Raw genomic sequence first — 14062 nt, forward strand, 5'->3', positions numbered from 1 at the left:
CAATGGGAATTAAACTCCTAGAAGCCTGCTCCCTCAGGATGGGATTTTCAGTGTTATACTGTGGCTTTACTCTTTTAGATGTCTTAATCAACTCCACTGCCTGAAAGGGAAGAATCCTATCCTCCTTTTGCAATATGCAGAGGCCTAAATCCTTACTAGCCGGATCCAAAAAAGCCAATGTGGGCATAAATAAACCAGAGGAAATATTATCTGAAATTCTACCTCTTCCCAATCTTCAAAATGCAGGCAACTGGAGGTTTTTTTAATCAGAATTCACTACTCTGAACTCTCTTCCATCCCTACTTGCCTGTACAATGCTCAATTCACACAGATTATGGCCATTGTGAACTTTCCTCAAATAATACAGAGGTATCAAAAACAGAGCCAGAGGAGAGAAGGATGTGAAATTTAATTCCTTTCCTTTGCCTTTAAGAACTGGATGGAGTATTTCTTGCCTCCTGGATAACCATTAAACCACGTGAGTATTAGATGTTCTGAGACAGTCTGTGGCAAAAAGCAGTATACCCCTCCCAGAGGTAAAACCTCCATGCAACATAGTTAAGCAGTCAAGAACTACAGCAGGTGAGATGCTTTCCCGGCCATGGGAACACCCAACCCAAGAGTCTGTAAAATTGTTCATTCCCTCTCTCTGATGTAATGAACTTGTGGTTATTCACTGTAGTTTATTATTCAAATAATCAAAGCAGTCTATTGCTATTGCATAGCAGTCTATGGTCTTCACCTCTAAACGCTAGGGACATGAAAAGGCCTTTCAGAAGAGGATGGAATTGAGATTGATCCTCTCACATTGAAGTTCAGAGCTTTTCTTGCGCTTCAGTGAGGAGGGTGGATGTGAATATTGTCTGAGGCAAAAAGGTGGAAACACTTCTACTGTAGTGATACTTCATTAGTAGAAGTGCTCTAAGTACACCTACCAGATAAGATGAGAGAAGCAGACCAGTACTAGATTGAGATATGTTGCATAGGGGTTTAGAAATCTATAGAATAGAAGCACTTGCAGGATCTGAAAGTGGTCAAGTAAATGCCAAGAAGGATTGCATTTGGAAATTAGACACTTTCAAAGCAATTAGGCTGTGACCTGCTCTGACCTGCTGCACCTGTGAACCCAGCCTCAATGCTTGAATGATAATGTTTTAAGAAGATGCCAAGAGTCAGCTCATATAGTCACCAGCCAGATATGTATGCCTAGTGCACATACGCAAATATGAAGCAAAATTAGATGTTTTGCCTCACCCTTTGGATAGCATCTTTTTGGCACATTAGGTTGGGACCTGCCATGACCAGTGATTGTGTCTCATCTGAGGAGATCACTTACTGAATCTAGGTCTTAGACTTCAACCTAGCAAGTACTAATACATTTGCTTAACTTAATTCATGCTAACCCTACCAGTTGCTTGAAACAAGCAACTTCCAATTCAAATATAGATGTAAACATTTTAGGCATAGGGTCAAACCACAATATATTTTGATTTAAATTTGTCCATAAATGACTTCCCATTCAGGCCTTAATTGTATTATTCACTGATGCTGAACTGATTTGAGCCAGTTAGTTTGGAAAAGAAAACACTTATATGTGGGAAGGTTTTCCATTCCAGCTCCTCACTCTCTATCTGAACTTCATGGATTCAGCGCAGTCTAGTTGTTTAATTTTCAAACACAGACACTAGAAGGTGGAAAGGCCTCCTATTCATGTAACAACACCTCCTTTTCTAGCAAGGGACAACACTACCAAATGCGCGGTCAGATTCCTCAGCTAGGAAGAGTCCACTTAATTCTGCTCCAAAAGCCTCCACTTTAAACATGGTCTGCAAGGACCTGAGCAGTATTCCAGCACAGTGTTAGTGGGCTAAAACAGGGGATAGCAATGGTGAGTCAAGGTATGAGGAAGAGATGAGGGGGAAGGCTAGTAAGAACATCATGCTGCCCTCATGTATTTCCAGTGGCAAGCAGTCCCTGAGATGACAGGTCCCTGATAACATATTACTTTGGTTGATAGATTATTACTTTGGTTGATAGATTGTTACATTTATATGTGTGTGCATGCAGATGTGTATTAGTACATACATATATACACACAATACATTTTTATATATGTATATACGTATATATACACAAATATATAGATATGTGTACACATACAAAAAACTTGGTGGAATCCAAAGAAATGCATATTTCAAAGAAACGGTTAGATTAAATTCTGGATTGAATAAATATATATTGGGTTGAACAAACTTTCAGGTGAGATTTGATTGCCTGATGACATCATATAACAAGAGGAGAGAAAACAAAAAGTTTGGGCATAGGGGCCAGGCGGACCTACCCAATGTCAGAACACTACCTGTCTGGGTAAGGCACACAACATCTTATTACCTTCCAGATTTCAGCCAGCACAGCTTTCCCCACAAGGCCTCTGCAGGCAACATAAAGGAGGAAAGACAATTTACTGCTCCCTCATTTCTCCAGACACTTTGAGACACTGTCTGGTCTGGAAGTGATAAAAGCTTTTCACAGCTTCCTTTCCCACCTATTATGCTCAGGTGCTTGATATATGAACTTTGTGCGCAGATCTGTTTCTTTACCACTGGCTTCCCTAACATATGGAAAAGAGATTACAAAATGAGGGTTGGAAAATGAGGTACTGTAATATCTAGAATTTGGTCTGTAAAAATGAACGTTCTATGGTATACTGTACATAGTTTTGGTGTAATGAAAAAGACTAAGTATGTGCAGTACATGCAGAGAGTTTACTTATTTATTTTTTTTTTTATATCTTCTATTATTCGGAGCTACACCCTTCCCATTCCCTGTCTCTTTTTCTGTCTGTTCCTTTCAAGGTCAAGACCCCCCACTACACTGAAGCATGCTCTGGTTACACCATACACTCTACACAGTGCTCCACAGTGCTTTACAGTGCTGCCACACCAATTCCACACTGAGCTTGGGCAAGGTAACTGATATGGGTAAACACAGCTGGGTCTCCATTGCCAAGCACATTCAAATCTAGAAACCATGAAGTTGTGAGGGTAGTTTCTCAGCCTCACTCTCTTGAAACTTCTGAGTGTAGAGCACAAAAACACCGTAAAATTTTCCGTCCCTGACAGTGGGGCAGTTTCACCTCTAAAGACACTGTGAAAGATACAGTAAAATTAATGAAGAGGCAAAATGTCATTGTATTATTCAGAGATGGCTGTTGGTTATTTAAGTAATTTCTTTTATGACTAAACATAAAAGCTGTAAGATCTACTTACATGTATCTGAAAGATAACAGCTGCTGGAGTGATTGACACACCTTTTAGATTCGGAAATTAGAGACTAATTTATATTTGATGGGAATAACAGGTTTCTGTTCTGTAGAAAAGTAATTATGTACCAAGAAGAATTTTAACCATCACTATACTAAGATCTTACCACAGTCATCCAAAGCACTGTAGTTGTGCTGCTCTAAGATTCTAGTCTATTTGAATATTCTTACAGCTTTTGTAGTATTTTTAAATAACAGAGGCAATATTTAAAATTTGCCCTTCCAAATGGGCTTTATTTCCTTGCATTCAGTTGCACAGACTGAAAGATTAACACAAACACACTTATAAGTAGATTCCTTGGCCATATTAATGGTTTTATTTTCCCAAAATTTGGGTACCTTATGGTTGCCTTTGGAATTACTAAGTCAAGAGGAGATGCCTGGATTCCCAGTGTTTATGAAATTCAATCTATTTCTTTAGATGCTAAAGTAAGAATTCAGGGCTCTGACACATGATCTAATTATGTGGTTTAGCAAGCTGACACTCATCCTACAATGTGTGATAAACTGTCATTTCACTTAATACATTTCAAGTTGTCCTCAGAACTCAGAATTATTTCTGCCACAGATGTAACTAGCAAAGCTCCTGTTGCCTTGAGTGGAGTAAGTTCACTGCAAGACCAAGATACTTTGCCAGAAACTGCATGCGCATTGACATCCCCATATGGCATTTCTTCTGGCATTTCTTCTCATCTCCTCTCTTGAGGCTGGTGTTTGCTCAAGTCTATGGATGCATGTTCTTTTCCATCTGCAGCTGTGCCAAAAAAAGATGAGTGCCCCAGCCTCCTCCCCACTCTGCTACTGGAAGTTACCATCCCCTCTGATCTGCTGGTCAGACTCTGCATGTGACTTCCCATAACTTGTTTCAATCAAAGTAAGCCTATGGGTAATTTTACTTCTGGTTCCTTCCTGGATGACTTTTTTGTGATGAGTTTCAATGAAAATTCAGTTTGTACCTAGGGTAGTCAAGAGAATGTTTTTCATTTCATGCTCAGTTTCTTCCTTCACTCCCTGTTAGCATGTGAGACAGACTTCTCGGAATTGTAAACTTGGTGAAATTCCTTGTACCAATAAATTGCAGCACCAGCAAGCAACCAGTGTTAATCTGGGATTCACAGCAAGGCATGAAGCAGAAAGTCAACAGGCTACTCTGAACGCCACAGCTCGGTAAGAATAAGACAAAAATAAATATGGAAAACATTCTTCCATATGAAATATCTTTCTTAGGAAGGAGGGGAGGCCCAAAACACCAGATTATGCAGAGGGGGAGGGTGAAGATTTGATCTCCCATGGGACCAGCAGACAAGGGAGTGTCCCATCAGTAAAGGGAATGTTTCTATCATTCTTTTCCACCTAATAACAGCCATCAACAGGGGGGAGTCCACAATCATGCAGAGTGGATAAGGGGTGGAATAAAGAGGTTAGTGTCACAGATCACCGTAAAACAGTATTATATTATGCATACATATTATTACCTATAAATATATTATGTTTATATACATGTAGCTTTTCCACACTTTGAAGCTGGGGATAATCTAAGCCTAGAAAAATGATTCCTCTGTAGATGATAAATTATGCTAATTACAGTTCAGCTAATTCTCAAAACGCAGTTTAGAAGCAGAGGAATGCCAATCAATTTAGCAGTTGTGGTGCAAAGAATGATGGGAAGAAAACTTGAAATGAGGCGGTCTGTGCTGTTGCCCTGGATTATAAAGACATGTTAATATTACACAGCAGAGCTGACAAATCAAAACACCAAAGCAGTTTTTGTTATTGTTCAGATTGAGTCATAATTATGTATTGTACAGTTTCCAGTAAGAGGTTATCTATCAGAGAGCTTACACATGGATTACCATTCGTCAAGGAATTTGTGGTTACTGTGAACAAAGATAAGCAGTTAGTCCTGATAAATACAAAGAAATGGATCAAAATGAATTTTGGAAGTAATTTCCTAGTCAAAGGCTATAATCTCATTCCTGAAAGCGATGTTTCAGGATCCCCTTAGTTCTTGTTCACCAGCTGAAGCAAGGCTAGCAGTGCTGTTTCCCGGCAGGGAAAAGTACGCAGCACCTGACTCAAGATACTGGCCATTCTTGCCTCAGTTGTGCAATTTTCTCAAATCCTATTGTCACAAGGGGACAAAGATGTAGCTGAGCCACTGTGGCTGAACTTTGGCTTCATGTCAGGGAATGGTTGACTTGGGAGAAAAATTTGTCACTGAGTGTTTTGGAGTTTGAGCATTTATTTTGCTCTAAAAATATGTCATAGTGTTGGTTTCTTCTTTTTCTATCCTATAACTTTTTTAGTTCCATCGTGGACTCTTAAGTTAAATTTTCTTTATCTGGAGAGAGGTGTAAACTGAAGCTAACAGCCTAAATGCATCAGCCTCCTTGAGCTTGCCAAAGAGCCACTGGGGAGAGACAGAATCCTCCACGACTTGTTCTGCAGAAGAAGATATCCTAAGGAGATTAACTTTTCTACAAATGCACAAAAATATCTATTAGACTGGGGATCCCCTAGGGCACATCCCTCTCTTCCCATTCTCAATGGTGCCTTTTTTGGACCTAATTTGCTTTATTTTGTCTAATCCTGTTTTGAACCTGGAAGTTTTGTCTAACTCCTCACCATGACTCCTGTGTTGGCATGTTTTATAAGTGTACTGCCTGCTCTGTAAAGTGACTTTTACCTGTTTTAAACTGAGTCCTGTTCTGCTGGTGGAGTATTTGGGTGAACACCCTCTCCCTCACCTTCTCCACTTTCTTCCTCGTTGTACAAACCTTACCTATACCATCACTCTCCCTCTAGGTGAGCTGTCCCAGCCTGGTGCACCTCATAGCCATCTCATCCCCTAAAATGGCCTGCAAATATCCTCATCCAATCCTTTAGGGGTTTAATGCATGAAGAACAAAACTCTTATGTAGTATAAAGCAGAGTTTTTGGAGAAAAAAGCTATGCCACCATAACAGCCAGGAGACCCATCAGTACCTAAGGCTACTGTGCCTGGTTTGTAACACTGAGATAGCTGAAAGTCACCATGAAAAACCACTCCACAGCCTACCACAGCAGTGTATATATGCACATCTTGTTGCCCACTGGAAGTTTTGAGGTATTTTGTTTTGGAAGAATTTAGATCTGATGGTGAAATCAGGCAGGTCATGTCCATGATTCTTCATAGTATTATGTTTCTCCTTTTTCATGAAAAAATGGGCACTCTAACCAGCCAGCTGAAAACAGTCTCCCTCTGCACAGCTAAGTAAACCATCATTGTCAGGAATGTGGGCACACTCTGGTTTGTACCAGGCTGTGTGTGCGCTCCCTGCGAAAGCATTTCCTTTAGCAAAACAAGTAAGCGCCACAACGACAAATACTGCAACAATCAGTCAATTGATGAGCTGAAACACTCCTTTCCCATCATGAAGTGAATCTCTGCATGAAAAAAACAGGGCCTGGAGAATTGCTTTTCCTGCGTCTTATATCGGCACTGTATTTTTTTCCATGATCCAGATCTGACATGCATTGCTTCTTAAAATTCAGAGACCTGAGAGATTATTATGGTAACTCAGTATAATACTATGTTTAAATTTTCTCTCACTTATACTCTTTCACATGACATGAATCAAACACGGCACTCGTTTGTCCTGGTAGAAGCATGGACCTATATGAAGAAGGCAGTCAGGGTATGTGCTCTGATGGTTCTTCTAACATTTTATAGAATAGCAGCAGCTTGAACAGAGCTGGCTGTCTTGGAATAAAACAGATATTTCAGGCCATGAACCATTGCTACATAGTTCCTATCACTCACTTTGAATTTACAGTGAAAAGTGTCACAAAGCACAAGGATATTTTGGCTCTTTTAAAAATAACATATATAGTACTTTTCCTAGGATGGTGTAGAAACACAAGCAAAGGTAGATTTTTCTTTTTTTCCCTCTAAACTAGCAGCATTGACTGTGTGGTCATTTAGTCGTCTTCTGTTTAAAAAATACAGTACATTCCTTGCTCCCAGCCACCTTGACCACTAGCTGCTGTGTTTCCTACGTCAGAGGAGATGAGATCATTAATACCACCAGTAATGATGTCTGCAGAAGTTCCTCTTTTTGCCAGCTCATAGAATGGGTCTGGATGAACTATGAAAAGGATCTATGATCCATTTAAACTCCTCACTGTTTAAACTGGTTATTAGGGATGTGTCGTTACTGTAATTTCCTGTTTTCCTGATAAAAGATTTACTCTGCTGAACTATCTTGATTGAGGAATAGTGCATGAAAGCAGAATTTCTATAAAATGGTTGAAGAGAGAGCAAGGACAGAACTTCTAGTAGAGAAAAAAGAAAGAAAAATGGGAAAAAAATAAAATAGAAATACGAGGGAAGAGGAAGAAAATGGTAGGTCTACAAACATAAGACCAGTGGAACACAGTTGTGGTCAGATTATATCTTATCATGTCTTCAAGGTATTCAACAGAAGCCTGACCATGTCCAAATATTGCTGAACTAAAGGTGAGCGATATGATCATTTTCTGATTTAAATGCTGGAAATTGGTTTTGCCACAAACCTATATACCAATAAATAAGGTTTTTCTTCTTTTGCTGACCTTTATCCATAGGAAACAAAGAAATGAGAGAACACAGACAAACCCACCAATTTATAGATAGCACAAGAAACACCTAGCTCATCCTACTGGGCAGTGCAAGAGCTGTTTATTTTAAAATGAGTAATGACATGGCTGTCTTTGAAAAGCAGCATTCAAGGTTGATATTTAACTCTTCTCCCTGTGAACATATTGAAGAGGCAATTCAGATTGTGGAACAAGAGAACTGGCTGAATCTCAAGGGGATGGCTCTTAGTCGTCCTCTTGGAGGTGGTCTACTGGAGTTTTGTGGGCATGATTCTTCAGATGGCCCACTGTCTCCTGAAAAGAGCTTCTGCATTCTTGCAAGGTAAAAAATAAATACAGGAGACAAAGGATGAATTATTCTTTCACTTGCTGATGTCAGAGTGCAAAGTGTCACAGACAACAAGCTTCTACAAAGTAGAATGCATAATGGGAGATATGATGATATTTTAATTATCCCTGACCTCAGTCCTCATGGGAAGTTCTGAGTGCAGAGTGATAAGTTTTAGTAAATGACCTCTGCTTAATTTCATAAATTCTCTTTTTCATTCTTCTTGAATTAATGACTAATCTTTATTTTCTTTACTTTGGTACCTCAAATCACAGTTGAAAATTATGCCAGCAGATTTCCACAGGTTGTTAAATTGCTTATGGTTTAAAAGTTCATTGTAGTTGAAAGTTTTGCTATCCAAGGTCAAATTGTTGAGGTAATCCTGGCTATCACAAGTTGTTGAATTGTTTGTTATCAAAAGTTTTTCATTGATGAAGTTAATAGTTTAAAAGTACACAGCTTAAAATTGTGAATGGTTATAGTCAAGTTGAAAGCATAGGATATCCTTGAAATTTAAAGAATAGGCCTAATGTTGAATTACCAATTCTAAAAAGCTTTCAGTGGAAGAATTAAGAAGTTTCCTTATTTTACCATACCAATTTATAGTTAAGCAGTTATGTCAGCTGACTGTTATCAATTGTTAAAATGTTCCCTGTTATATAATATTCTCTCACGATTCCTTCCCCTTTCACTTCTCATCTACACAAAAACATTATACTTCATCACCAATAACATGTTAAACCGCTTCATCAAATTCCTTTTTTACATCTCAAACCTGTTCTTCAAATTTAAAAAACAAAAAAGACAATCTATTTCATAAATTCCCTAAAAGACAAATATCCCTGACTAAGGATCTCGAGGAAAGTACTCGAGGTCCATTCTCCAATCAGGCTGCATTAAATGGCATCCAGATGTGGTGCAGGATTGTAGGTCCTTCATATTGAAGGAACTCGCCTGCCCACCTGGGCACTGGTGCTGTGGAATAGAGAGCAGCACTCCAGCAGTCGCCCCCAGCTGAACAGCAGATATCTCACCGCAAGGTGGGCTGATCCTCGCATCTAATATAAGAGATGAGCAGCTGGGGAAGAACCCTGACAAACTGAACTTTGACAATCTGACAGAAGAACCCTGACAACCCTGACAATTTGACAATATCCTATTGACTTTATTTTACAAAATAGATTGTCTTGACATTTAAAAATATTAGTTTGAAAAAAGTTTTCATTAGAATGAGGATAGATAAATAAAAACAAAAAAGAAAGCGTTACACACCAAATCTGAAGCAGAAAATTTGGGGAAACATCTGTACAAATTGTAAGTGAAATATGAAGGTGATGAAGAAAAAATACGTAATAGAAAGCTCCCAGAGTGGTTTACTAAAAATAATGAATACAGAATGTTATTAAATAGAAGGCTTTAAGAGTGGTTTGTAAGGAAAGAAAGTTTAAGTAAGTCGAAAGATGGTACGAGAAGGAAGACAATTGGCAAGCAGTAGTTCTAAGAAAAAAGAATAAGTTATAAGATTGTAGTGGAAAAAGAAGTGAAGATAAAGTAAATTAAATGAAAAATTCTGCTTCTTTAAATCTCTGTTGTCTATAACCAAAACATAATCCCTCAAAGAACTCATCCCAGACAAACTGTGTTACTCCCTTGTGCTTATTTGCCCTTTTATTTACTTACCCTTATTATAACTTGATTTCCTTTCCTTATTGATTGCTTTTGTCATATTGAGGGACCCAAAGACTCGCTAGAGAAAGCTATAACTAATGTTCTCTGTTACCAAAAAACAGTACAATTATTTATATATTTTTATATATACTTTTTTGTATCTTAAGAATCAATTCTTGTTCAAGAAAGTTTTCTTTAAATTTGCTTTTCTATAAAACAAAAAGGGGAGAGATATTGGGATCTGATTTTTGAGAAAATGTGTTTTAGGATTTTTGTTATGTTATTATACTATGTTATTGTATTATTCCTTTTCATTGTACCCCTATTTTCCCTTATTTTCTCTGTGCCTTCAAACCCTGCATTTCTATTGGCCAGTTGCTGATATACTTCTCCCCTTGTTCTCCCTATATGGTTCTATTCCGCCCTTGTTTCTCCCCAGTTACTCCCCTTGTTCCAGCAAGTTCTGCTCCTGCTCTATAAAAGGCAGGAGCCCTGTTAATAGCGTGTTCCATTTTGCACCTAAGTGTCCACACGTCGAAGTGTCCAAACCCTCATTCCTATTGGGCTATCGAGGACGCTGAGAGAGCCTGTTTCCCACACAGTACTAGTTGTATTTCTGCTCAGTTTGCACAATCTCCTCGTGCCCACTTAGAGAGGCCTGACAGTGATCTTGATAGCAATTGAGAGGAACAGTAAAAAAATATGCTGTCAATGAGCACTTACGGGAAACACAGGACTCATAACTGGGAAAAGTGACATATTTCACTGTGCAGGAACACGAGTAACAGAGGAGAAAGAGCTTCTGTGTTTTACCTTCCTCCCAGGGCTAAACAGCATGTTCCCTCAGTAAAGGATATCAAATACAGCTGAAGAATATCTTATTAGAGCTAAATTGCCAAGGAACGTGGGCAGGAGTGACTAGAGAAAGCTGTGGGTTTGGATTCCTGTGGAATAACAAGCTCCCGACTTCCTGTGCTGTTCTTTCTCTTGGTGATGTTTGGGTAACCTACCAGCCCCAGTATGGTAGTAGCTTGAAGGAGGGTGGCCAAGCAAATAGCCCTGATGATGTGAATAATGATTAAAAGGTTAAAGAAACCCCATGTGACTAGCTGGAATCACGGAAGCTTGAATAAACCTGGTACTCTAATAAGCAAACAGTGGCACGTTTACTTCAGTAATTGAAGATATATACCATATATAGACATTTCTCCTATTTACTGCTTCAGCATGCTTATCCCTAGCTGCTGAGACCTTCTTTCATGAACATCATTAAAAACATTATTTGCTTGAGCAGTGTGAAATAAAATAAAACTTGATCCCAGACTAGGAAGTTTTCTCCAGATCATTTCCACCTTTCTTTGCGCCTTTGATGTGTGTCCTTTTCAGCCAGCTCTCCCTGGAATAGCCTCCAAATGAAACTATGGTCCCCAGGACCAAAGAGGAGGCTGTGGTTTCCACAGATGACTGCCCACTGCAGGCACCACTTACTTGTGGTGTTTATTTCAGTCCCTCCTAGCTATGGTGCCTGGAGTTGGAAGGGTCAATCCGCAGTTTAAATTGGCATATTTTTAAGATCCTTTCTATTATGAAATATTTATGAGAGGAAACAAGGTTGGACATTCCTGCAGCCAGTCCAGTGTAGGAACGCTATGTGCCTTCTTCCCCTGAACATGTAAATGCAGTCAGTTATTTAATGGAAGACTCACATACCTTATTCCTTTACATTTCAAGTGAGCTGTCAGAGGAATGTAAACATTTATTTGGAGCAAGCCCTCAGGTAAAGGATTACCATATGCCGCAAAAGGAAATTCCAGCATGCCCACCCAAATTTATGCTGTGGAGAGAGCTATGAATAGAAAGTTTGTACACTGTTATGAATATGGATAAAGTACATCACTCATGGCCAGGCCATGAAAAATTGAAAAACACATATTTTGGATCACACAATATTTTCAAAAATATATTTAAAAGAAAATAAACATGAGATTTTGTGTGTTCATTTACTGTTTGAAGTACCTTCACGGAAGGCAGACATCAACAAATTTTCTTCCAGACCACTTACTTCTCTTGATAACAGGAGGTTCTTTGGGAGAAAGGCAGCAGTCTCATTCCTGGGACCTCTTCGTTTCCTTAGCCAGTACCCATTTGCTAGGATTTTATGTTGTGTTCAGCATTAACAAAAACAAATGCATTTAGAGGGCTACGTTCAGTCTTAGAGGTCAGAATTCCTCATTCTCAGCCACCTTACAGGGTGACCTTTTCATGAGTATTACATGACCCTTGTTCACCTTGCAAATGAGTTTTTATTGTTATTATTCTGCAGCCTGGCAGTAATGACTGATGTTTTGGTGTGGTCAGCATCACTTTCTTTTGAAGTGAAAGGATTTCTGCTAGATGTGTTAAAAAATATATTAAAACTGGTTTCTGGGAGAAGGACAGCCCCACCATGCAAAACAGTGGCCTTCGGACACCTCAGCAATGTCAGGCTGTGCAATGCAAAGGTCCTGTTCATGCTCCAGAGCTTGCTACTATGACCTGAGGCCATGCAGAGCTTCTGCACTGCAATATTCTAAGTTGACTCCCTCTAAGAGAAGTGCTATACATGCTCCTTTAGGTGTAAGGAAATCATGAGGGGTGATCTGCCTGCATTTGGGCCAATTCATTAATTTCTTCTCAGGACCCTCCTGAGAGGGTCCTTTTCCTCTCTGTTTTCTCCCTGCAGCATCTCTTTGCTTTGCAGAGGGGGTTTTTTGCATATGTGTGGAAGAGACAGAAGAACAATACCATACTTACATGAGAACAAGGAAAACAACCTTATTATCAGTGAAAGACGAGTGTAAGACAGTGGAAGAAAACAGTATTTAGCAGCAGGAACCCTTAGAGTGGCATCAGACCCAAGCCAGAGAATGTTAACACAGAGGAAGGGAAGAGTTTGTTGTGGGATAGTGAGCTGCCTTGATTATCTTTCACTGTTATCCCAAAGCCGAGTTTATTTTAACTGGAAAATGCACATCACACTGAATGAGAAACATATGGAAATAAAAAGTTACTGATTTAAAGTCTTAAGATTCATCCTATCTAAGGAATGACAGCCCAAACCTTACTTAGGGGTAGCTGTGGCACCTGGCATCAACATTCAAGGCAAATACGTTCAAGACAAATATCTATGATCTCGCCAGGAACACACATACACTTGTACCCTTTTCTCTAGTCTGTTCATACCCAGGACAACTTGAACCACAAGTTTCCTATGCTCACCTGTCCTTGTGCCTCATCCAGTGTAGTGCCCAATACTTATTGCTGGATGTGGTGCAGCACTCCCCTCATGGGAAGTTCTGAGTGCAGAGTGGTACCTAAAGTTATTGTCACTGAGAGAGAAGAAGGAGATGTGTTTAGTCATGAAACAAAAAGCTACAGTAAAGGTGTAAATTCTCCCCCCCTACATGCTGAGAAAAAACGATAGCTTATTTAGTTAATTTAAAGCCAATTAACACTGATAATTAGAGAAAGAGCCATTGAGTTAGAGCTTTACTACAATGTAGGTGAGTTTCCAGGTAAGGCTGGAAGGGAACAATCAATCTCAGTTTTTTTGCCTTCAGCCAGGTCTTTTAGACAGGGTTAAGAATATGAATTCTGAAACTATGATAATGAAGACATTATTAAGAGTAAATATTTGGAAGCTGGAGGGTGAAAACAATGACCTTTGTGATTTTTGCACAAATATATTGTTTCCTTTGAGCATCAAATGCCTTAGCTGTTAATTCTTAACCTTATGTAGCAGCTATGCACTCTGACCTTACTGTAGAAGAAAAACAAAGTACCACGCACTTCAGGCTAGTAACACTGAGATTAAAAAATTAAAGTTCTGATCTTTGGGTGAAGATAAAATAATGGCTTCAGCACCATGATGCTGTGCATGTCACATTTGATACAGTGAATGATCAAGTTGTTATTGCCTTTTTCTATCTAAGGAAACTTACCTAAGAAGCTTTCAGTGATGAGACACAGAAAGAAATTAAACTATAATGTGCTCACTTGCAGATTCCTTCTTGAAATGCAGATCATTTGAAACCACTTTGAACTTTTCACATCTAATGAATTTTTAAACATGAAGCTCTGCACAAAGT

The sequence above is a fragment of the Pseudopipra pipra genome, chromosome 3, assembly GCF_036250125.1.
Source record: "Pseudopipra pipra isolate bDixPip1 chromosome 3, bDixPip1.hap1, whole genome shotgun sequence".
NCBI lineage: Eukaryota > Metazoa > Chordata > Aves > Passeriformes > Pipridae > Pseudopipra > Pseudopipra pipra.